Source organism: Thermobia domestica, chromosome 7 (genome assembly GCF_964235325.1).
Source record: "Thermobia domestica chromosome 7, izTheDome1.hap1.1, whole genome shotgun sequence".
NCBI lineage: Eukaryota > Metazoa > Arthropoda > Insecta > Zygentoma > Lepismatidae > Thermobia > Thermobia domestica.
In genome coordinates this window covers 180,967,168-180,990,833 of record NC_137460.1, presented here as the reverse complement: position 1 = coordinate 180,990,833, position 23,666 = coordinate 180,967,168, and the positions used below count along the sequence as shown (strand labels likewise).

Sequence of the window (23,666 nt, the reverse complement as noted above, 5' to 3'; positions counted from 1 at the left end):
GTACTCGTTTCCTCCCATATTCCACCAATTCTCCCATCTTCGTTTACTAGCCTTGATCGTTCGCCTCCCTTAGCCTAAACGACATAACGTGGGACGTTAAACTGAAAGATCTTATTTTCTTTTTTAAACTTAGAGCGACCATGAGAGAGAAGATAATGAAAAATAGTCGAATTTGAGATTTGAACGAATTTACATATTATGTAAGTGCCGTGAAAGGGACTTTTGATGACTCTTCGTCTGTTAGTTCGTCCCGATGTAAATACGTACAGTCGCTTAAATACCATGCTGTTCAACGTATGAAAACCAAATTTTAAACTTAAATGGTTCGAATTTTCTTCCTATTCAAAAATAATGGTAGGTTATTAATGTGTCGATGTGATCAAAATTGTCGATTTTCTCGGAAATGACTAACGATTTTGCTTATTTCATAAATCAATGATAAACAACCGTATAATATGGTATAAATCCTTTTCCTAGGAGACTCACAAAGCGTTTGATGTTTCTAGGTGATTTTTTCAAAAATGATTCAGGCGATTGTGTTCCTATTTTAAAAATAAATATTTTACTAATAACTCTATAATACAAAGTAGGTCTCTTGAAAATGTTACTAGTTTCGTTATAACTAATTTAATTCAACGTCTCCGAAATAACCTCAATAGTGACTAAATTTCTGTTTACTTTTGCAGCTCCTTTTAGTTCAGGATGCAGATCTTTGGATTGTTGAACCTAAAGTTTAACAGCGTTGGGTTCGATTCTGGTAATCCGTTTTCATAGGATAGTCAATTTATAGCCCCTAGTGGTTCGAATCTCATATATGCCTATTCGGGAAGGGATATATAACATGAGTAGATTCGATTCCTTAAAACGTCTCAAAAATCTCGGAAAAGATTGTTGGGTTAATAGCTCTTATCAGAATTGAACTAACTAATTCCAGAGTTCGTCCAGGGAAAGGAAAGAATCCGTATTGTTGTCATTAAGCTTTATCATCGTATTTCATCTTGGTATATCTTACCTGAAAACTCTTACGAAAACATCACTAAAATTGATCACTAGCAGTAACGCGAAATCATTACACAAAATCACATCGTTGTGGAGTAATCACTATTCATTTTTTTTTTTAATTAAACATTTATAATTTGACTTCATGTTTTTAATAATTATGTGCACATTTTCACTCAAAAAATAGCACCAAACAAACATGATAATTTTGGTAAACTTCGCTATTCATACTAACATAGCAACGTTCACAAAAGAAAGAAAGAAAACTTTATATTGTCCGTGTGTCCCCAATACGTGTGACGCGCGCGATGCAACCGACGCGAAAGCGAGTACACTTACATCGACGAAACTTTGCAGAGATTTAACAGTATTAAATTTCCATCTAGAAATATAACATTTTAATTCACATTTTTTAGATTAACTGACTAAATGTGCAGACTCTTGCGCATGCACTTTTTCTGTTACCTTTTTGCCATCTTGTCCTGAAGAAGCAGCAGGTCGCAGCAAACCTCTCACACAAATCTGACACACACCTGCTGAAGTCATAAGTGAGCGAATGGAACACAAATTAAACCTAACTTTCTTACAAGGCTGTCAATATTCTTTATTATAAATTAACGAGAAATGTTACAGTTTCGGAAGTATATCACTTCCTTCTTCAGACTACTATTCCAACTGAAATCATAGATAACGTAACATAATTTGTTATCTCTACCAATCAAGAATCATTTTTTCATTTTTCATTAAAATTCAAAATATATGCCCATTGTTGTGACAATTTTAAACTCTTAACAGAAATAATACATTGTTAATTAATCTTTATATTTCTTTTAACATATATTAACTAAATTAAATACTAATTAACTATCTAAATATTGAAATTTTCTACCTAATATTGAATACTAACTTTTCTACCTAAATATTGATTACTAATTAACTACATGAATATTGAAAAACATATAAATAAAATTTAACCCTATATTGTCCTTATATTCTACTTTTCTTCTTTCTTCCCTTTTCAAAATGTCCTCCCATTCTTCATTAATACTCAAACCCAAGGTCCGTCGACCCTACTGTTCCGCGCTTTTACAGGTCCCTTCATAACTCGCTTTTTCTGCGTAGTCACTTTCTCCAGCTGTAGTGTGATGTCACCGCGGTGAAGCAGGGACAAATATCGTATGCCAAGCCAATGCTCCGCCATAGCGATTTGCAAAGGAAAACAAATTTTAAAATGCGATAAAAATAGACTACATACAGATACAATACGTACTTTAGGATTGTGCAGCACTTGAAGAATAGCTTTGCATCCACTATCTTAAAAGCATCCTTCTTCCGAAGTTCCCGTGTTTTTCTATTCAAAAACCGAATTCTGAAGAACGTCCTAGCCTTGTCGAATAGTTTCAACATAGAAGTGTCTTTCTTAGGACATCAAATGGTCGGCCACCATTCAACTTGGAAAGAATTGCAACTATGTTTAATCCTAAGACTTCAACTTTCAATATGATTTCGAAGTTTAAGTTTTTACTCATAGTCTTATCGGAATCTTCATACATTGACTGTTTCCACACATCTATCAAGCCTCGAATCATTGCCACCTGGACATTTCTGTGTCATTCCAAAATTAAGTAAATCTGTTCGTCATAGGACACGCGCCCATTAACATTCATTTCATCAAATATAAGCACTGGAAATTTTTTCACACTCTTTAAGCAGCGCCCTTGCTCCGTCAAAATTTTCAAAACTGGTGTAAGAATACAACGATAAAATGGTTATTTTTGCATGCAATGTCGAAGTGTTGACACATTAGGTACGCGGATTAGAACATGTGACCGCAGATGATTGTATAATTTATCACTGTGGTGCGTTGTGTTAATGCACGAATAATATCTTAATCAGTCCATCTGTTTTTTCTTGCCATTTATTAGCATATTTATTTGGCCCTGTATAAAACTTTTTCGTAATATATCCACCACCGGTTATTAACCACTCGATTGAAACGATCACAATATTATAGAGGGTGTCTACTGGTCATGAAAGTCATGAAAGTCATGAAAAAGTCATATATTTTGCTTAGTGGTCATGAAAGCCATGAAAAAGTCCTTTATTTACCCAACTGGTCATGAAAATCTGAAATCTCAGAGTATATTTTTATACTTCATACTTTTATACCTCATACTGCATGTACTGAAACAGTTGTATCAGGTCAGTAATTGTGAGAATTTCCCCCACCAGTTAGTGCTGGCTAACTGGTACTTTACTATCTTCCTAGCTGCTCCCCATTTCATCTTCTAGTCTCTGTAATATAATAACAACTTTTTACTGTCCAACTTTGTGATCTGCTATTTCTTTACTTCTAAGAAATGTAAATTGTGTATTTTTGGGCCTTTAGACTTATGCAAATATTATTCGTTTGAGTTTGCAGATTTTAAATTTGATGATCTATTTTTTTAAAACGAATTTCTTTTATAATTTGTTTTGTCTTTGGGCAGTTCTCTGAGTGCTTAATTTCAGACAAATTTCTGCTAGATGGATAATTATACTCAGAATTAAAACTTCAAATACAGTATAGAGTGATTCACTGGTAAGAGCAGGCCCGTATTTAGTGCTATTCTGTGCTGAAGCACAAGGCGGCAGAATTTTAGATTCTTTCTTTAAGATTCACAATAAATGATATTTAAGACTAGCAACCCGCATAGTTCCGATGCACCACTGATGGTAGGGGTTTATTATTACTAATGGTAAATTTTTATCGCCATGGTCATGAAAATGTGAACAAAAAGGTCATGAAAAGTCATGAAAAAGTCATGAATTTACTTTCTGGTATTCCAGTAGACACCCTGTTATATTTTAGGACCGGTCTTTGAAATTAATTCTTTATTATATTTGCTTTCCAATTCTTTTAACTTCGTTTGTAAATATAGACTATTATTTTGGCTTTGTATTTGGTCTAGGAATTAATTCGTGCGGTTGGTACGCACACATTGAAGCTGTAGTACAAACACAAAATACATAAATACCTTAAGAAAAATATTGTCCATCGCTAGCCACCACTTTCGCCCATCTGTCAGGCAATGTACGGATTCCGTGGCGAAAGAAGTCCTCATCCTTGGAAGCGATCCAGTCAGAGACCCATGTTTCGATATCTTCTGAAGAAGTAAACCGCTGTCCAATCAAATCGTTGTTCATGCAATCGAACAAGTAGTAGTCCGAAGGAGCAACGTCTGGTGAATACGGCGGGTGGGGTAAAACTTCCCATCCGACATTTTCTAAATAGGTTTTGACCGGTTTTGCAACATGTGGGCGAGCGTTATCATGTTGAACAATAAGTTTATCATGTCTGTTCTCCCATTCTGGTCGTGTTCTGGCCAGAGCTTGCTTCAAACGCATTAATTGTCGTCGATAACGTTCTCCATTCATAGTTTCACCCGGTTGCAGCAGCTCATAGTACACCACACCTTTCATATCCCACCATATGCACAGTGAATATCTCGTTTTGGTTGTGATGGACCTGGTTCACCTGGTTTCACCCAGGCCTTTTTTCGTTTAGGGTTCTCGTAATGGATCCACTTCTCATCACCCGTAATAATTCGATGCAGAAACCCCTTTCTGCTTTGTCATTGAAGCAGCAATTCGCAAATGTTTTTTCGTCTTTCAACGTCTCTGTGTTTCAATTCATGTGGAACCCAATGTGACATCTTTTGAATCATTCCCATGGCTTTCAAGCGTTTGGAAACTGTTGTTTGATCAACGCCTAATGCTGCTGCAAGTTGTTCCTGCGTTTGACACGAATCCTGCTCGAGCAATGCTGTCAATTCTTCGTCTTGAAATTTTTTTGGCTGTCCAGCTCGCTCTTGGTCTGCCAAGCCGAAATCACCACTTCTAAACCGCGCAAACCACTTCTGACACGTTCGCTCAGCTAGAGCATGGTCACCATACACTTCCACCAAAATACGATGACTTTCAGTCGCACTTTTCTGCATGTTAAAGTAATGCAGCAGGACACCCCGCAAAAACACTTTATCAGGCACAAATTGCGCCATGTTCACTTAACTACAAACTGGTGTTGTTGACGCTTTAATCCACTGCCCTATACTACGAACGATACGCGATGACAGGGGTTTGCAACACATGTGTGGATACACGGAACTGTGGGACGCTCCGTTCGTTGCGCCATCTCTTGTCCACCCGCACGAATTAATTCCTAGACCAAATACATACTGACAGAGTTTAGTTTTTCGTTGGGCCGCGGTGGCTCAATGGTAGAGCGTTCACCCCTGGTGCATGCGTCCTTGGTTCGATCCCTGTGCGCCAAGTGAACTTTGTGGTGGACAAACACTGTGTGCGTGTTTTCCCGGGGTTCTCCTGTTTCCTCCCACTTTCTTTATTCCACTATTTCATTCATTTCTCATCATCACCGTATCCTTTAGACCAGCCCGCATAACCATGCGACGTAAAACTTACGGATTTAATTTTAGTTTCTCGTTCTCTTCACGTAAAAAGGAAAGCTATTCCTTTAGTTCATACTCCTCACTCTCCACAGAACAAACGGAACATAAAGAGTTATTTTTGTTCCGGTCATAATAGTTATTTTATCTGACTGTACCCAAATGCCTGATTTGTTTTTACTCTAAACACCTAGCTTTCGTGCACTTATTTCTTTCATTATTTACAGGAACATGGTTCCATATGACACTGATAAGTTCAGTGAAGGCACAACATCGTGTTTAAACTTATTCTTGAGTGGAATATTTAGAAACTCACGTTTTAAATCACGTTTATAAGCTTCGGGAATAAAATGATCGGAATAGACGCTGGCGTAGGTGTCTTTCCGACAACATTTCTCTTGCCAAACTTTCCACAGAGGATCCGAGGGAAATACCTGATAAATAACTTCGAAACCCTTAATATTTCTACTATGACTGCAACTAGTACTTATCGTACAATTCGACATGCTTATAAGCTAACACGAACACTACAGTAATTAATTTTTCTCAATACAAGAAAAAGAAGAATCATTCGCTTTCCTGCAAAAATCAAACTAACAAGCATGGGTGAATGAAAGGACCTTGGGCGAAAGCTGTTTCTGCTCCCGCGGTGACGTCACGATTTTACTACATCTTCGGTTTTCAAAGAAGGGTAATGACGCGACCTTAAAAGAGGGAAGGAGCAGTAGGGTCGACGGACCTTGACTCAAACCACTATTCAAGTTCATAGCTTTAACGTACACTTCTTTTATCTTCTTCGCTTCTTTCCACTTCCTAACCAGTTGTCTCCCTTCATATTCCAATATTTTCGCTCCTTCCCAGTTTACTTCGTGGCCTATTTCATCTACGTGCTTGTAAATGGCATTCGTGTCTCTCTTCAATCTTACATCATCTTTATGCTGTTTAAACGTTCTTGCATTCTCTTCATGGTTTCTCCTATATACACCTTATCACACATCCCACACGGTACTTCATATATCACTCCTTTCTTACATAATTCCGCTGACGTTCTCATCTTCTTTTTCTTGATGATATCTGTTATCTTCATTCCTCCTTGCCTGTACGTCTTAATACCTTCTCTTAAGAATTCTTCTTGTCTTCTCTGATATCACCCCTGCACTTTCAATACCATGCCATCTTTTCTTCTTGTCCTCTTCTTTCTCTTCTTTTTTCTTACTTTTCTTCCTTCTCTTCCTGCTCTTTTCCTTGTCCTTATCACTGTAACCATTGTCTTTCAATTGTTCCCATAGTCTTTCTATATCTTTCTTCTTTTCATCTTCCTTCGTATTTATCATTTTGATCTTCTCTTCCATATTCCTAATGAAATTAATTTTTGTTCCTTCATCGACATCACTTCTTTTATTGCAGTAAACTTTTGATGCACATTCTTTTTGAAACCACAATGTTATAAAATTTCCTTCCTTTGTTCTCTTTACTTTGATATCTAAGAAATTTATTACACCTTCTTTTTCTATTTCCTTCTCTAACATGATACCTTTTCTTTCATCATTCAATTCTCCAATAAATTTCTCCAATTGCCTTCTGGTTTCTTTCCATACTCCAAAACAATCATCCACATACCTACAGAACAATATTAATTTATCACCACCTTTTTCTATCACTGCTTTCTCCCATTCATAAATTACCAGATCTGCTATTACTGGGCTTATACATGATCCAATGCTCAATCCATCTTTCATTTTTACTATCCTATCACTTATCTTGCAGAAACTATTGTCCCACACAAACCTTAAAGCTTTTTTCATTTTCTCCTTATTCCAGTTTTCAATTTTTCTGTCCTTCATCATCTTGTCTACTACTCTTAGAACTTCTCTCTTGAGGCTGGGGAACATACTTTTAACGTCCACACTAAACATAACAGTCCTTTCTGTTCTGGTTCCTAAACCTTTTATCAATTCTTACACTTCTGCTGAATTAACTACCCTCTTGATATCCTGAATTCCTCTGAGAGCTTCTGCAATCTTTTTAATCTTTTTCTCCAATGCTTCCATGAAATTACTCCTACAGTCTAAAACCGGTCTCAGTTTTACTTCCTTCTTATGAATTTTAGGAAAACCTTTCATCTTTGGTATCCTTCCTTCTTCATCAATAAACTTTGATAATCCTTTCTTCTTACTTTCTTCTATCACCTGTCTTCTTATCATTTTCTTTTCTTCTTTCCCTGCTTCTGCTATTTCCTCATATGTACTGTCATTCAACTGCTTAAGCTTCTCTTCATACCAACCTTTCTCCATAACCACCTCCTTTATCCGCTTGTTCTACCACTATATCTTTCCTGTTTTTAGTTCTCTTTAAACCTTGTAATTCATTTTCATGTAATTCATTTCTTCTTTTTTGATACATTTTTCACTAATTTCACTATTTTTCTTCTTACTTCTTTCACCTTCTCTTTATCTTCTATCTCCTGTAAAGCTTCTTCTGCTCCATAAACCAATTCTTCTATGTCCGTTTTACATTTTACCACCTTAAACTTGTATCCTAGACTTAAAAATTCCTCTTCTTTCGTAATCTCAGAAAAAAAAGAGGGAATGGAAGTGAAAAGATTAAGAAAATTATTGTTTTGGCTTTTTTATTTCACTAGATAATGGTTGTTTGTCATATGAAATATTTTCTCGGTATTTTTCCTCTCTTCAGCTGACAGTTTACGACTCGGACGAGAGCTGTCATGAACATGACGTAGTCTACACCACTGCACAGCCACAAAACACCTCTTAATAAGGAAGTCGCAGGCTGGCTGGTTGAAAGAAAACAAAGCAGTCATTTTCCTTTCTTTTCTTTTCTTTTCTTTTTTTTCTTTGTGACTCAAAAAGAAAACAATGCATTGTGAGGGCGGCTCTAAGAGAACAGCCTAATAGTCTGTGCTCATAAAGTTCGTTTAGTTTTCTTCAAAATTACTATTTTTCTTTTTATTTACATTCATGTGCTCGTATACGAGTCCATTCTTCCTAAGGTAACTACTCATAACACACATATACAGTTTCTTTCTTCAATTTAAGCACTAACACTTCTTGCAAGACTATGCAGCTTCTAAAGCACTGAAAACTTCTGTTGACCACAATCTGAGCCAGTCAGAGAACAGTTACCTTGACATTTCATTATGTTCAACACTTCCTTTCTAATCGTTTTGACACCACAATACATAGTACCCTATGCATCTATTTACAATATGGTATGCCAACTTACTATTCTTGTACAAAGTTGTTCGAACAAACGATTTTTCACTATGGGCTTTGTCATTAAATCCTATTGAGGTTTGTTGTATTCCTAGTTCATCATGAAATACTTTCTCTCTAATGAAACACTGTTTGATTTGCATATGGTTTGTTCATTTGTGAGATTTAGGATTCTTGGGTAGTTTCACCGCTACACTATTGTCAGCTAAAATGACGGGCAAATAATTTAAGTGGGTGGTTTCCTGAAACAGTCTTTTCAGCCAAGTCACTTCTTCTGCTGCTTCTGTAGTTGCGGTCAGTCCAGCTTCAGTAGTTCAGATAGTAATCATGCTTTGTCTTTGGCATGTTCTTCCTGCATGGCATTTCCTGCACTAGCTAACGACACTTTCTGCATACATCACTAGCATTACTGTTGATCGTCCTATCTTTTGACAACTACTAAAATTCTCCTTTAAACTGTATACAATACCTAACTTAGTTGTTGCAGCTAGATACCTAAAGACTTTCCAGTCTTATCACGTCCTTTTCTGGAGGATTTTCCAAGATTCTAGATGGAATGCTGAGTACTCAGTGTCAGCTCTTGTTCCTAACATAGTTTACATTAAAGGTCCTACAGCTTGACGATAGGAGTAATTTGCAGCTTCTTTCTCTTCTGAGTACTTGTCTTTTGTAATAGAAGTTCCTACTAGTCAGCAGATTTTCAAAACTAAATCTCACAATCTTTCTCATGTAGGCTTGTTGGTCGATCTTAATACCACCATTACTTTTCTTCTCTATTTCTAAAGATGATATATATATATATATATATATATATATATATATACATACAGATGGTGATCAGAAAAATGGAAACACCTGTAGTTGGCAACACGTCAGATGTATAGGTTGGCAGTGGTGTCGTGGCGCCCACAGCGCTGGACCGCTGGTGGTGGTGTGTTAGGTCGGTCTCCATACTACGGCAGGCGCAGTGGAACAGCAGTGTCCAGTGCCTGCAGCAGACGGAGGTAGTGTAAAATGGGAGACCTCTCAGATTTTCAAAAAGGGCAAATTGTTGGTGCGCGGTTATGTGGAGTGAGTGCAACGGCAGTGGCTACTGTGTTAGGTGTGTCGCGTGGGACAGTGTCGAAGGTGATGACGGCCTACACAACACACGGGAAAACCACATCGGGGAAGCGGAACAGTGGGCGGAAGAAAATCATGAGTAACAGGTCACGCCGGGTATTAAAGCGCATTGTCACGCAGAACCGTCGTGCCACTGCGGAGCAAGTAACGGAGGAACTCAATCAGCACCTTCCCCACCCTGTTTCGACAATCACAGTCCGCCGCGAATTACATGACATTAACTTACGGAGTCATGTTGCACGGGCCAAACCGCTCATCAGGGACCATAACGCTTTCGCACGACGCAAATGGTGCCGCGACCATGCAGCTTGGACCGTTGAGGACTGGAAACGTGTGATATGGTCGGATGAGTCATCCTTCACCCTATTCCCAACCATGGGCCGTGTTTATGTATGATGAACACCCAAAGAAGCTTATGATCTGCAGTGTCTCCGCCTAACTGTGAAACATGGCGGCGGCTCGGTGATGCTGTGGGCCGCCATATCATGGTTTTACTTAGCGGACGAATCACTGCCAACGATTATGTTGCAATTTTAGGAGACCACTTGCATCCTATGGTCCGGATGTTGTTCCCGGACAATGACGCCATCTTCCAGGATGATAATGCACCCATTCACACAGCTGGCGTTATTGCAGCGTGGTTTGAGGAACATCGAGATGAAGGTCAACATCCCCTGGCACGCCCAATCCTCAGGTCCCAACATAATTGAACATCTGTGGTCCGTTCAACATTGGACACGACTCCGGCGACGATTTCCACCTCCATCCTCTCTCACAGAACTGGCCGATGCCCTGCACGAGGAATGATGTAAAATTCCACTTGCTACCATTCACGATCTCTATGCCTCCATCTCACGTCGCATCAAGGCTGTTCTGAAGGCGAAAGCTGACCCGACACCATATTAATCTGGTAAGTTGCAATTTCGTTCAGGTGTTTCCATTTTTCTGATCACCATCTGTATATATATATTAGAAAAAGTACTCTTAAACTCTCTCCAGAGTTCTAAGAATTCTTTAACTTGCTATTTGATTGATCCCGGTACAAGTTCGTCAGTAACATACAAGGTATTTAGAATCTAATGCACTTTCACTGATGAAAGGGCACTGGTCTGCTTCACGCTTCTTGAATCCTCTTCCTCGAAGAAATTCGCGAAACTTGTTCTTCCGACATACGGGTGCTTGTTTCAGACCATATAAGCTTTTTTTCACTTTACATATTTGATCTGACTTTCTAGTTGGTTGACATAATTTCTTCTGCGACCTCTCCATACAAAAATGCTTTAGATACGTCAGATTGTATTTGCTTCGTCTTTTCACTTATAGCAACGCTTAAAACTGATAGGATCGTTCGCACCTTCGCAACTGGATTGAGTGTTTGATTGTAGTGAATATCTTCTCTGATTGAAGCCTTTCAATACCAGTCTGGCCTTAAAAACTTTTCAACACTTCCATCCGGATTTGATTTCACGTTGTAGACCCAGTTGCAAGGGATAATGTTCCTTTTTTATGGGAACTCACTAATTTCCAGGTTTAGTTTTCTTTTGTAGATTTAATTTCGCTTTCCGCAGCTTCTTGCTATTCTTTACATTCTTCACTTTCCAAAGCTTTTTCATAAGTAGTAGGATATTCAATATCACTCAAATTACTCAGCTAATATGATGTAATTCTGAAATCTCATAGAAATCTTCAGATTTGAACAATCTTTGAAATGTCCCACGAATATATCCTTTAGGCTGAGAGACGATGATTAAAGCAAGTGAATGATGATGGAATAATTGGTGGAATGATAAAATGGGAGGAAACGGTAGTACCCCGTGAAAACCCATGGACACGATGTTGTCCACCACAAAATTACTTGGCCGGGGATCCCAGCCCCCGCCAAGTGAACTCATCATCACCGTCTCCTTTAGCCTAACCGGCATAAGCGTGAGACGTAAAACTCAAAGATTTAATTTTTACTTGGGCAGGGATCGAACGAAGGTTCCCTCCTACGCATTAGAGGTAAACGCTCTATCACTGAGGTACCGTGCCCCTCTATGAGCAGTCTCGTAATGTATTCTTTTAAATGCTTTCAACTTTTTAACTTCCTTTGAAGGAGCATGGTTTCGATCTATTACTTTCCTTAGTTTGGAGTTTGTCATCAGAAAGTTCTCTTTCCTCATGAAGTTGTTGTTCTTGTAGGTCTCTAAAAGAGGTTGTAGCTGGTTCTTCAGTAAATTATCTTGAAATTTCTTGGAAATACACGTGTATGGAGAAAGAAGCTTTCCTTTCTTTTTTTATCCAAATACGGTAACTTTCATTGTTGTTATAACCAATCAGATATCCTTTATTCGCTTTTGTGTTTATCTTTTTCCTCTTTTGATCTGGTAAATGAACATAGCAGGTTGATCCTGTCACTCTCAGATATTTTGTTCTTGACTTCTTTCCTGTCCATATTTCTAAGGGTGACTTTCCTTTCACTGAAGATGTGCCTATTGTACTCAAGAAAGATGTAAATTGCTGTGGAGACTAGCTCTTCCAAAACAGCTGAAGGAAATTCGATTCTGGGTTTGAGTACTTGAAGGTTCTTGCCAGCGCAGTTACCGTTCGCATTTCTCGTTCACAACTTCCATTTTGTTGAGGTGTGTGAGAGCTTTGATCCCTTACGAATTTCCATTTTCCTTTAACGTTGACAGTATTCTTAGTTGTCGTATCGATCACTACTGTCACTGAAAAATCCTTGATCCTATGACCTTGTGTCTTCGGTAAGCTAGCATTTCCTTCAGCCCTTTTTCGACGTTTGATTTCTGTTTAAGAAGTCGTCATACCTAAACGTTGAGTAGTCATCCTTGAAGATTACCAGGTACCGTTTCTTCTGGAATGATTCTTGAAATGGACCACACATCTGCCGAAATGAAGTCTCCTACTTTCAATACTAGTTGTCGTGCACCAAATGGTAGCCTACGAGCTTTACCGTACACGCAGGATTCTCAATTGTTCAAACTCACTATAATTCCAAATTCTTTCTTCATTAATTCTTGAACTTGTTAACTTGTCTTGATGTCCCCATCTTGCGTGATACAGTAGCTCCTAGTCTGACATCGTGACGTTAACCTCTACGGCATTCTTCGTAAACTCTGGTTTGAAGTCTTCCTTGAACAAAGAACCTCCTATTTCTCTGATTTCATGTACTATCACTTCATTGTTTCCCTTAAGAGAATACTTTGATGAGGTGGTATTGATTTCATTCCTCAGATTCCTGTTCAGAGCTGCAAGTAACTGAGGTGGTATTGATTTCATTCCTCAGATTCCTGTTCAGAGCTGCAAGTAACAGAAAATAAACTTCTTATCTTGGGAACTAATCAGATGTCCTGAAGAATTATCATCTTCTCTTTTCGTTTGATGTTTGATACAATCTGTACATTTCCTTTTCCTAATGCAAGCAGTTTCTCCTCCTCCAGCTTTCACTTGACATGGGTGTTCAAAAGCTTGAAATTCTTCAAGCAAATCTGAAGAGTTAGTAACATGTTTAGTAGCTCCGTTATCTGTTTGCCAAGTACAAGAGTCCATTCCTTCTTTATCTTGATCATCTGTAGTGGCACTAAGTAGCATTAATCCTGCACTTGAGTGTTGTAAAATAGCTTCTTTCGTGAATGGTTTGCGATCTGCAATACCCTTCTTACAGGACCTAACCCAATGACCTTTTTTCGTGCAGTAATCAGAGATGTTATCCTTCTTTATCATCTTCTTGCTCTTTTCATGTATTTCTTCTGTTGTAATGACCTGATAATTAATGCTTCTCGCGAAAAACTGTATGCTTTCTTCTGGACAGAGCTACGCACGAACATACACATTGCACAGTTACACAGTTAAGTCGTCAAATGTTCAATTTTCATCTTATAATAGTAATATCGAACTTAATTTGAATGTTCCGAACTCACAAGGAAGAATTTGCACCAATCTTACATACAAGCAACAAAACTAGTAACTCACTCTTTTGATTTCTGAAAACCCATTGACCCACAACTTAACTCATAAGGTTTCTAACTTTGCGGTATGTGAGGAAACCTCATCATTCGATTTCCAAATAAATGCAAAAAGATTCATGAAGATTCTAAACAGTTGATCTTTCCAGTTAGGTTCAAACAGTGATCCTACATACTCTCAGCAATTTTATCATGCGTTATCTTTGGATATACTTCGTCTGTAACATAAGAGTTACCAGTGTCTTCGCAAAACTGTTCGCCTTCCGGCATAGATCACACTTTACATTGTATGCTTTCTTTTGTAATTCAGAAGCACTTTCTTCCAGGGCTTCAGGCTTCTTTAAGTTTCCATCTCTAACATCTAAAGTTTCTTCTTGATAGTCCAGCATGTCACGTAATCTTCTTTTCCAAAGTGACCCATCCGCCTCGTTTCTCAGAGGTTTGATACGCTGTATAAGCTCCATTTTAAATTGATGAGTCTTAGCACTTCACTTTTAATATAAGTAGTTCTCTCCCCCACCTCTCTCTCTCTCTCTCTCTCTTTTTTTTTCTTTCTTTCTTTCTCGCTCTCTCTCTCTCTCTCCCTCTCTCTCTCTCCCACACACACTCACATTATATATATATCTTCAGTGCAGGATCCACGGCTAAAGATGTAATTGAAATACACATAAGGCATAACTTGTCAGCCACATGCTGCCAAACCGACCTTGTTGAAACTTTTTTTTTGTGCCAGAATGCTCCTACTTATATGGACATGTTTGTCATTACATTTTGTTGATGATGGTAGAAACATCTATAGTTTATACGAAATAGTTTCCAAGATATCCCGTGCGGTCTTGCACTATATTTGTTGGATCCTGGAATCAACAGCGCCTGCAGAGTAAGAAAGATTCCAGTACCAACATCTATGAAACTTCATACTCTATGAAAAAGACAGAAAGGGATGATTTGGGGGGAGGAGATAACAATTATCTTAGCTCAATCAGTGTTGCCAGGTTGATACATTTGCTTCCAATTTTGTGCAAACGTCTGAATGAATTGGAAATGTATGAGGAACTTCTTTTGTGTGTAAATTTTTAAAGAAATTTTCTAAATCATTCGTTTATGTTAAATGTCTTTTTAACATCTGCACATTTTTGGGTTTATACGTTCACATTACTCAATAGCAGAGACTCAACCTAACTCCCTCGCTTCCTGTTGACCCATTATATAATTCTCGGAATTACTGCATATATCTTTTCTAAAACAAAGCTGAGGACAAAAATAAATAAATAAATAAAAAAATAAAAGTAAAAGGAAAAAGTTGAAATATTGCATAGAGAGGAAACTTCCTCCGTTGGTTGGCATCTTTGGTTCAAGTGCATCTGACAATATTCCGGGAAATTCCCGACACCCCAAAGCGCGAACTTGATTGCTAGTAGTGTGCTATGAAGATTTGTGTTCTAAGTTTTTCAGTGTAGTTGGAATAGTGTCGAAAAATCTAAAGAAGCCTGGTGAAATTGCAGTAGATAAGTTTAAAATATTTACTAATGTGTTGATTATGCCAACTCATGGGTCAAGGTTCGGCACTTGGATCTAGACTAAAGCTGGAATGATTGGAACGAAACTTGCATTATCTAAAGCAATTCGGCGTAGAATTTATATATATATATAAATAAAAGGGGGACAGGCGCATGCATAGCTTTCAAAAATTGGCCGAATGAGATAAAACTTGCAAAATGTAATTTGTTTCATGTTTCTGAAAACAAATAATTTTTAATTTTTCTTTTAATTTTAATTTTTAAGTAGAGAAAGGAAACATTTGTAAAATACTCAAATTTCCCTTTGCTTAATTGCAGAGTATCGAATGTGAGTATTTGCGTAAGTTAGAGGTCTGAAATTCTATATATAGACTTAAAACAAGGCCACGGAGGTCAAAGACCATATTATGTTTTCATCATATATATATATATATATATATATATATATATATATATATATATATATGGTGCCTTCCATTTCAATTCAGGCAGAGCATGTACCATCACCATCTCAGATATTGTTGAAACTTTTTTTATAGCAACTAGACATGTTTTTAAGAGACCCATATTTTTTTGTTTTGTCGAAAAAAATTTTCCCGCCAAGTAATGGGCCATCAAACCGGGGAGTACAATTTATGAATTGTAGAAGACATGGAAAATGATCAATTTCGGAGCCTCATCATTCGGCTATGGAGACAGGTAGAGTTATAATTCTTGTTGTGGTATGTACATAGGGATATAAATAAACTATATTTTATTATAGTTTGGTTTGCACATGCGTATCTTTTTGTACATAAATTAACAAATGAGCGTCAATTTATCTGAAAAGTCGAAGTTTGCGAATTTTTTTCGAGCACTTCCGGTTCGAATTTTAAAATTCTGTTTTCACGGTTGGTAAGACCTAGTTACCCGCTTTCCGAAAAAAATTTTGTATCGCTTCTGTGGTCAACCGTTTTGTCGCAAAAAATTCGAGAAATTGTAAAATTTTCAAAAATCGCCATTTTTGGGCGCCATTTTCTCGAAAACACCATTTTTTAAAATTCTGAAATTTTGTCAGATGGTTCAACTTTACCTGAATAATAAACACACCAAATACCATTCTCGACCAATGCTTCATGGATTAACTGCAGCCTTTTAAAGTTATCGAAGTTTCGCTAATTTTGATGTCACAGTTAGCAACACTGGGAACAATAAAAGTGCAATGATTTGATGATGTTTGTGATTCATATTCATTAAATGAAGAATAAAAGGTTTTCTTGGCTGGTTTTTTATTATTTTGAACAAAGAGGCTCTTTGAAATAGTAAAATGAGCCCCCCCCCCTACTCCGTTTTCTTAAACTGAAGTAATCTGAGGTGGAAATTACAATTACGAAACACACAAATTTTAAGTTTACTTGAAATGGCCATCCAATGAATTCTGGTGATCTATAAAAGGCTTAAACTATTACCTCAGTATGATTTGGAATGCTCCAGACAAAGTCTCAATTAAGTGCGATGTCATTACAGTGATCGAAAAATGACAAAAAGTTAAAAAAGAATCGAAACATTTTCTTACGCGTTCCAAAGAAATTTACTGAATTTTTAAACAGAACAATCCCAGCATAAAAATGGGTCACTCGGAATTTTATAGTATTCGACTAAAGTGTGTCGGTCCGCAACCTGAGAGGGAAGTGTGTGTGTGTGTGTGTGTATTGTGCAAAATTTAAGTTAGCTGCTACTGCGTTGCTACAAATCAAAGGTGCAACCTGTATTGAAGCTGTCATGAGTGACCTATTTCCTTTAGTAGTATGATCCGTAGAAAATGACAGCTGTCTTCTTCAAGAATGTGGAGAATGTCCTGGAGTGGAAGAAATAAGTGTGGTGTCTTTAATTATTGATCCTGATGAAAATGAAAGTGGTTACGTATGCCATATGGGAGAATAATGATCTCGTTAAAAAAAAACTGTGCCGCTTTCTGTTTTCGTATCGTACATTGCCGGTTTAACTGTAAGAATTGTAATTAATGACTACATCAAGAAAATCCAAAGAGAATCAATTGCTACCGAAAACCACCGTATAAAATTTCAAGATACAAATTCTATTTTACTTCATGTGGACTTCGTTGAAAACTGGACTGTTATTCTGCAAAGTGAAATTCAGAGTTATCACCGAAATATGAAACAATTGACAGTTTTGTTGTAATAAACGTCGATAAAACACACGATTCGGCTCATGTACTCATAGTCATAGACAAAATTCTAAACATACTCGAAGAAAAGCGAAAATATATTTTATAGAAAAAGGTTTGAATACGTGAAAATAGGTGTCTACAATTTCCCAAACCGTGTCAGTGATTTCTGATGGTGCTGCATCCCACTTTAAAAATCGCTTTCAGATGTTCGAGATGCAGACAGGTCCGATAAAGCATTGTTTTTGCAGTGAAACCGGCCATGCAAGGGTCTCTGCGACGGTAGTGGGGAAGAAGGGGGGGGACAAACAATGTGGCAACGCGCCATAGCCTTAGGCTAAAACAGATACACAGTATTAAAACGGCAGTAGAAAAAAATGAAATTAAATCTTTAAGTTTTACGTTCCACGCTTATGCCGGTTAGGCTAAAGGAGACGGTGATTATGAGAAATGAATGAAATGGTAAAATTGCAGAACGTTACGAGCTGGGATTGAACCAGGGACCCCAAGCACCGGAAGTGAACGCTCTACCACTGAGCCACCGCGTCTCCACTAAAACCGCAGGAGAATTCGTGAGTATAGTGCAAGTACAAACTCCGGGTATTACTCTCGTTTTGTTACCTGGAACTGAATTCGACGACTTCCGGAAGAAAAAAGGGAAAGTATGCGACCAGTAACTGGTATTCAATGAAGTTATCTTTGGCTTTCGGAAAATTGCGAAGTTTTTATGGCAGTAACGGGTCACCATGAACTATCTTCATACTTCCCCCAAAATCGAAATTTTGCAATTCAAAGTGTAGATTTAAGAAATCTGCAAAAAGGAACTTTTGTTATATACATATATGTATGATAACCAGTGGTGCGTAGCAGAAATATTATGAATAAATTATGAATTACGTGAAGTGCTGTTTATGCTTCCACATGAACCTTCAGCAGGGTACAGGTTTCCAGAAGAGCATAAGAGAAGTGAAAATAAGTGTTTTGTGACTATCGACAATGTGCTACGCAGGGGCGTATCCAGGACAGACTTCTGGGGGTGGGATTGTAATACTGCTACTTAGAGCTACTTTTAAGAGCTCCAAACTCTGGGATGGGTTTTATTTATATATAAATAAGAAAGTTTCTTCTCCTGGGGGGAGGCGGCAATCGTCCCCCTAGATCCACTCCTGGATGAGTTATGAGTGAACCAACATCTATCGGAGCATCTGCACGGTTACATGCTATTAGCAAAGAAGACAACCACCAAGCAATAGATTGGTCCATGTAAAAAAAAAAAAAAAAAAAAAAAAAAAAAAAAAAAAAAAAAAAAAAAAAGTGAAATTTTGTTTTCTAAGACCATTTTAAGTAAGTGAACTTGAAATTTGTGTGTTTCGTAATCGTAATTTCCACCTCAGATTACTTCAGTTTAAGAAAACGGAGGAGTAGAGGGAGGCTCATTTTACTATTTCAGAGAGCCAGGGGATATAGTTTATTTATATCCCTATCAAAATAATAAAAAAAAAACCAGCCAAGAAAACCATTTATTCTTCATTTAATGATTGTGAACCACAAACATCATCAAATCATTGCACTTTCATTGTTCTCAGTGTTGCTAACTGTGACATCAAAATTAGCGAAACTTCACTAACTTTAAAAGGCTGCAGTTAATCCATGAAGCATTGGTCGAGAATGATATTTGGTGTGTTTATTATTCAGGTAAAGTTGAACCATCTGACAAAATTTCAGAATTTTAAAAAATGGTGTTTTCGAGAAAATGGCGCCCAAAAATGGCGATTTTTGAAAATTTTACAATTTCTCGAATTTTTTGCGACAAAACGGTTGACCACAGAAGCGATACAAAATTTTTTTCGGAAAGCGGGTAACTAGGTCTTACCAACCGTAAAAACAGAATTTTAAAATTCGAACCGGAAGTGCTTGAAAAAAATTCGCAAACTTCGAGTTTTCAGATAAATTGACGTTCATTTGTTAATTTATGTACAAAAAGATACGCATGCGCAAACCAAACTATAATAAAATATAGTTTATTTATATCCCTATGTACATACCACAACAAGAATTATAACTCTACCTGTCTCCATAGCCGAATGGTGAGGCTCCGAAATTGACCATTTTCCATGTCTTCTACAATTCATAAATTGTACTCCCCGTCTTTGATGGCCCATTACTTGGCGGGAAAATTTTTTTCGACAAAACAAAAAAATATGGGTCTCTTAAAAACATGTCTAGTTGCTATAAAAAAAGTTTCAACAATATCTGAGATGGTGATGGTACAATTTTATATTTTTTTGCCTGAGTTGAAATGGAAGGCACCATATATATATATATGTGTGTGTGTGTGTGTGTGTGTGTGTAATATACATACATAGGGTGTCCATAATCTTGTGGGTCAAATTTTACAGGTGATAGAGGGGTCCAATATACGCATTTTGGGATGGGAAACCGAAGGTTCAAAACGGCTAGTTCAAGCACCACTCCATCTTGAAGTTGCAGCAATCTGGGGAAACAAGTACGACGTTTCAATAACAAATGTGTTTATCAAGTCAATGTAACCTGCTTTATTGTGCATAACACTACATCTGAGTATGTAAGGTTTAGCACAAACTATTTCTGCACTGTACGTACCAAAAATTCACAGTAACTGTACAAATTGACGACCACCAACCTCGACGCACGTAACACAACGTCTAAGGAAACTTTGTCTCACTCGCTCAAATATTTCCAGCGCCTCCTGCACAATCAAGCAGCCAGCTAGAGCTCTTGCAAACAAGTCCTCCTCGGATTCTATTAGCGATTCATACACCAAGGACTTGATGTGTCCTCAAAGGAAAAAGTCGAGAGGATTGAGATTCTGGGAGTTCGCTGGCCACCGGGTAGGATTTCCTATTTCAATCCAGCGCTTAGGAAAGGTTGTATCCGAATAATGGCGAACATCCACATCAAGGTAGGCAGGTGCGCTGTCATGTGTCACCCACATTCTCGCGCGGACATCTAGAAGTACAGTCTCCAATAGTTCGGGCAGTACATCACAAAGGATGATAGGTCCATGGTGTATGAACCACCAGTAGAATCCGAGGAGAACTTGCTTGTAAGCGTTCTAGCTGCCTGCTTGATTGTGCAAGAGAAACTGGGGATATTTCAGCGAGTGAGGCAAAATTCCCTTAGGCGTTGTACTACGTGCGTCGAGATTGGTGGTCGTCACTTTGTACAGTTACTGAGAGTTTTTAGTACGTACAATGCAGCAGTAGTTTGTTTGTACTAAACCTTATACCCAGATGTAGTGTTATGCACATTAAACCAGATTACATCGACTTGATAAACACATTTGTTACTGAAACGTCGTACTTGTTTCCACAGATTGCTAGATTGCTACAGCTTCAAGATGGCGTGGCGCTTGAGCTAGCCGTTTTCGACCTTTAGTTTCCTATCTCAGAATGCGTATATTGGACCTTTCTATCACCTGTATAAATTTGACCCAAAAGGTTATGGACACCCTATATATATATATAGGGTGTAACATAAATGCATGACCAAAAGTGACGAGGTGATTGCAAACATCCAAATGAGTAAAAATGTTCCTATAAACATGAGTCCGATGCCGCTTCGTTTCCGAAATACAGGGTGTTCAAATGTCGAGTCCCTCCAATGGCTCACTATGGTAAAGCGAATGGAAATGTCCAATATTACAAGAATAATACAATCAAGTGAATCATGCCTGTGCAAATACATTTACACTAACATAGAGAATGAAACAAATCAACATTTGAGGTTATTGGCTTGTCAGTGTTGCCAACCTGATAAAAAGTGTTATGTTTTCAAATAGCACTAGATATCCACACGTTTCTAAACAACGTCATGAAAACGTTCCTAAACATGGGGCAGATTCCAATTCGTTTTCGAAAGACAAAACGTCTAAGTGTGAAGTGAATTAACGGCGCATAATGGCAAACAACGGCTCATAGATCACAACTCCTGCATGAAAGTGTTATTGCGTCGTTATAAATGAATGCACATGAGAATAACTTACGTAAAAGAAACAAAGTAATGTTATTGGGTAACAATGTTGCCCACTTCGTATGGACGTCTTGTGCTATTTGAAAACATAACACTTTGTACCTGGTTGGAAACATTGACAACCAAATAACCTCAAATGTTGATTAGTTTTATTCTCTATGTTAGTATAAATGTATTTACACAAGTATAATTCCACTTAATTGTATTATTCCTGTAATATTGAACATTTCCATTCACTTTTCCGTACTGAACCCTTGGATGGACTCAACATTTGAACACCCTGCACCTCGGAAACGAAGCGGTATCGGAACATGTTTATAGGAACATTCTTACTTATTTGGATGTGAGCAATCACCTCGTCACTTTTGGCCATGCATTTATGTTACACCCTGTATATAGCATCACCCTCACACAGCACGGGCGTGAGTTTTAGGATACCCGATATATGTATATACTGTATGTATGTGCATACAATATGCATACGCGTGTATACATATACATATATGAGTGCAGCCAGTGCACTAGCTACATTACCCAATAGCCCCCATAGGATATGATGGGCAGTATTTACTAGTCTTTATTAAGGATCTGTTCGAAAGTACGAAGTTAAAACTACTTTCATATCGTTTAAAAAAAGAGTATATAAAAAAATCGAACTAGACATTAACTACATTTATTCAATTGGATCAGCGATATCTTAAGAGAAAAAGAAAAGAAAGGAAGATGATAAAGAAAATGATGTAGCCCTTTGAAGATCAAATTTATTTTTATATTTACCTTAAAACATTTGTTGGCGTCTCTTTTGTTTATATTTCTTATTTATATGCCAGGAATTCAGTGTAAGGCTTTATTATTATTATTATTATTATACATATCTTGTAAACGTATGTTTACATAAAATCGAAATACTTTCAGTGTGACATACTGAGATAAGCAAGAAAGTTAGTTCCAAAACGCTTTGTTTCTGTTACTTTCATATGTGTGTAAGTAAATCTCGAAAACGGCATGAGGTGCAATGTATGGTAGAGAAACTCGTACCTTGTTTATCTGAAGCTGCAAAATTCTTAAAGAGCTGTTTTTACCTTGCGTTTTAATCTACATTCAAGGGGAAGTAGTTGCACTTATAAGTTTCTAGTTGGCGAGCGTTGACAGTAGTTTAATGAAATAGTGATAAAGATGTAATCACCACTCAACGTATCACATGGAGAAGAAAAACATTGTCATGTACACACGTATATTTGTTTTGTTTGAAAAAGAAAGAAGGAAATCTTTGACAACAGCTAAGGTTTAGTTATTGTCGTACAAGTTTCTTCAAGAAACATGGGTTAGTTTGGAAATGAGAGAACAAAGTACAACTGGAATTTCAAAGAATCAACTGAAGGTATTTCAAGATCTTTGCTGGATTTTCTGAGTTGGTCGTCACATTTTTTCCTTCTATTAAATTTCTTGTCTTCTGTTCTAAGTGGCATTATGTACATCTTACATGCATTTTCGTGAAGGCTTTAAATATAACCCCGAGTTTAGTAATAACTAATAATAAAATGTTTGCTTATGTTTCCTAACTAGGTGTTTTTTATTTGGCATATTTTGTTGTATTTTTTGGTTTTGTCGCAATACTTACTACTCTACTTAGGTTTCATGGTGTGCGTATTTTCATTTTTTAAAATTTATTTATTTTACAATTAATTGCATCAAATATTGAGCAATGTCCACATAGATGAATATAATAATGCTTAGACAATAACAACTTTGTAGTATTAATACGTAATATCGTTCTTATAATTCGAAAGCTAATTGATCATAAATCGTTTAGAAGAAAAATTAAAGTATGTCTTTGCTTTCTTGTTCCAACTCCATTATGATAATTCATAAAAAATAATAATAATTGTATTCCAAAAAGTAAAGCTAGGTTGCCACTTTACAAGAATCGTTTAGCTGTCATTAAAAAATCTTGCAACCCGATCTTTCTATTTACTGTTTACAACTTTCTAAAAGCAAGAAAGATATCTCTACCCATGCAGCACTGAAGTCTAGTAGGCAAATAGTGAACCTCCTTATTAAAAACGTGTGTTTTGGCGCGCTTCCCCTCCCCGTCCAAAAGAATCCGTTGTTTCGGAAGCGGCGAAACTGGTTTTCTCTTTATGTAAGCCTAAGGGCGATAGCAGGTAGCAAGCAAGACGACCCAGGAAGTTGTACATGGTTTG

The 23,666-nt window shown here is 37.3% G+C and overlaps 1 protein-coding gene across 4 annotated transcripts in view; it reads left to right on the top strand.

Moving 5' to 3' along the window:
• hep (hemipterous) overlaps window positions 1-23,666 on the top strand; it is a 239,173-nt gene that overhangs the window by 200,985 nt on the left and 14,522 nt on the right. The window lies entirely within an intron of this gene.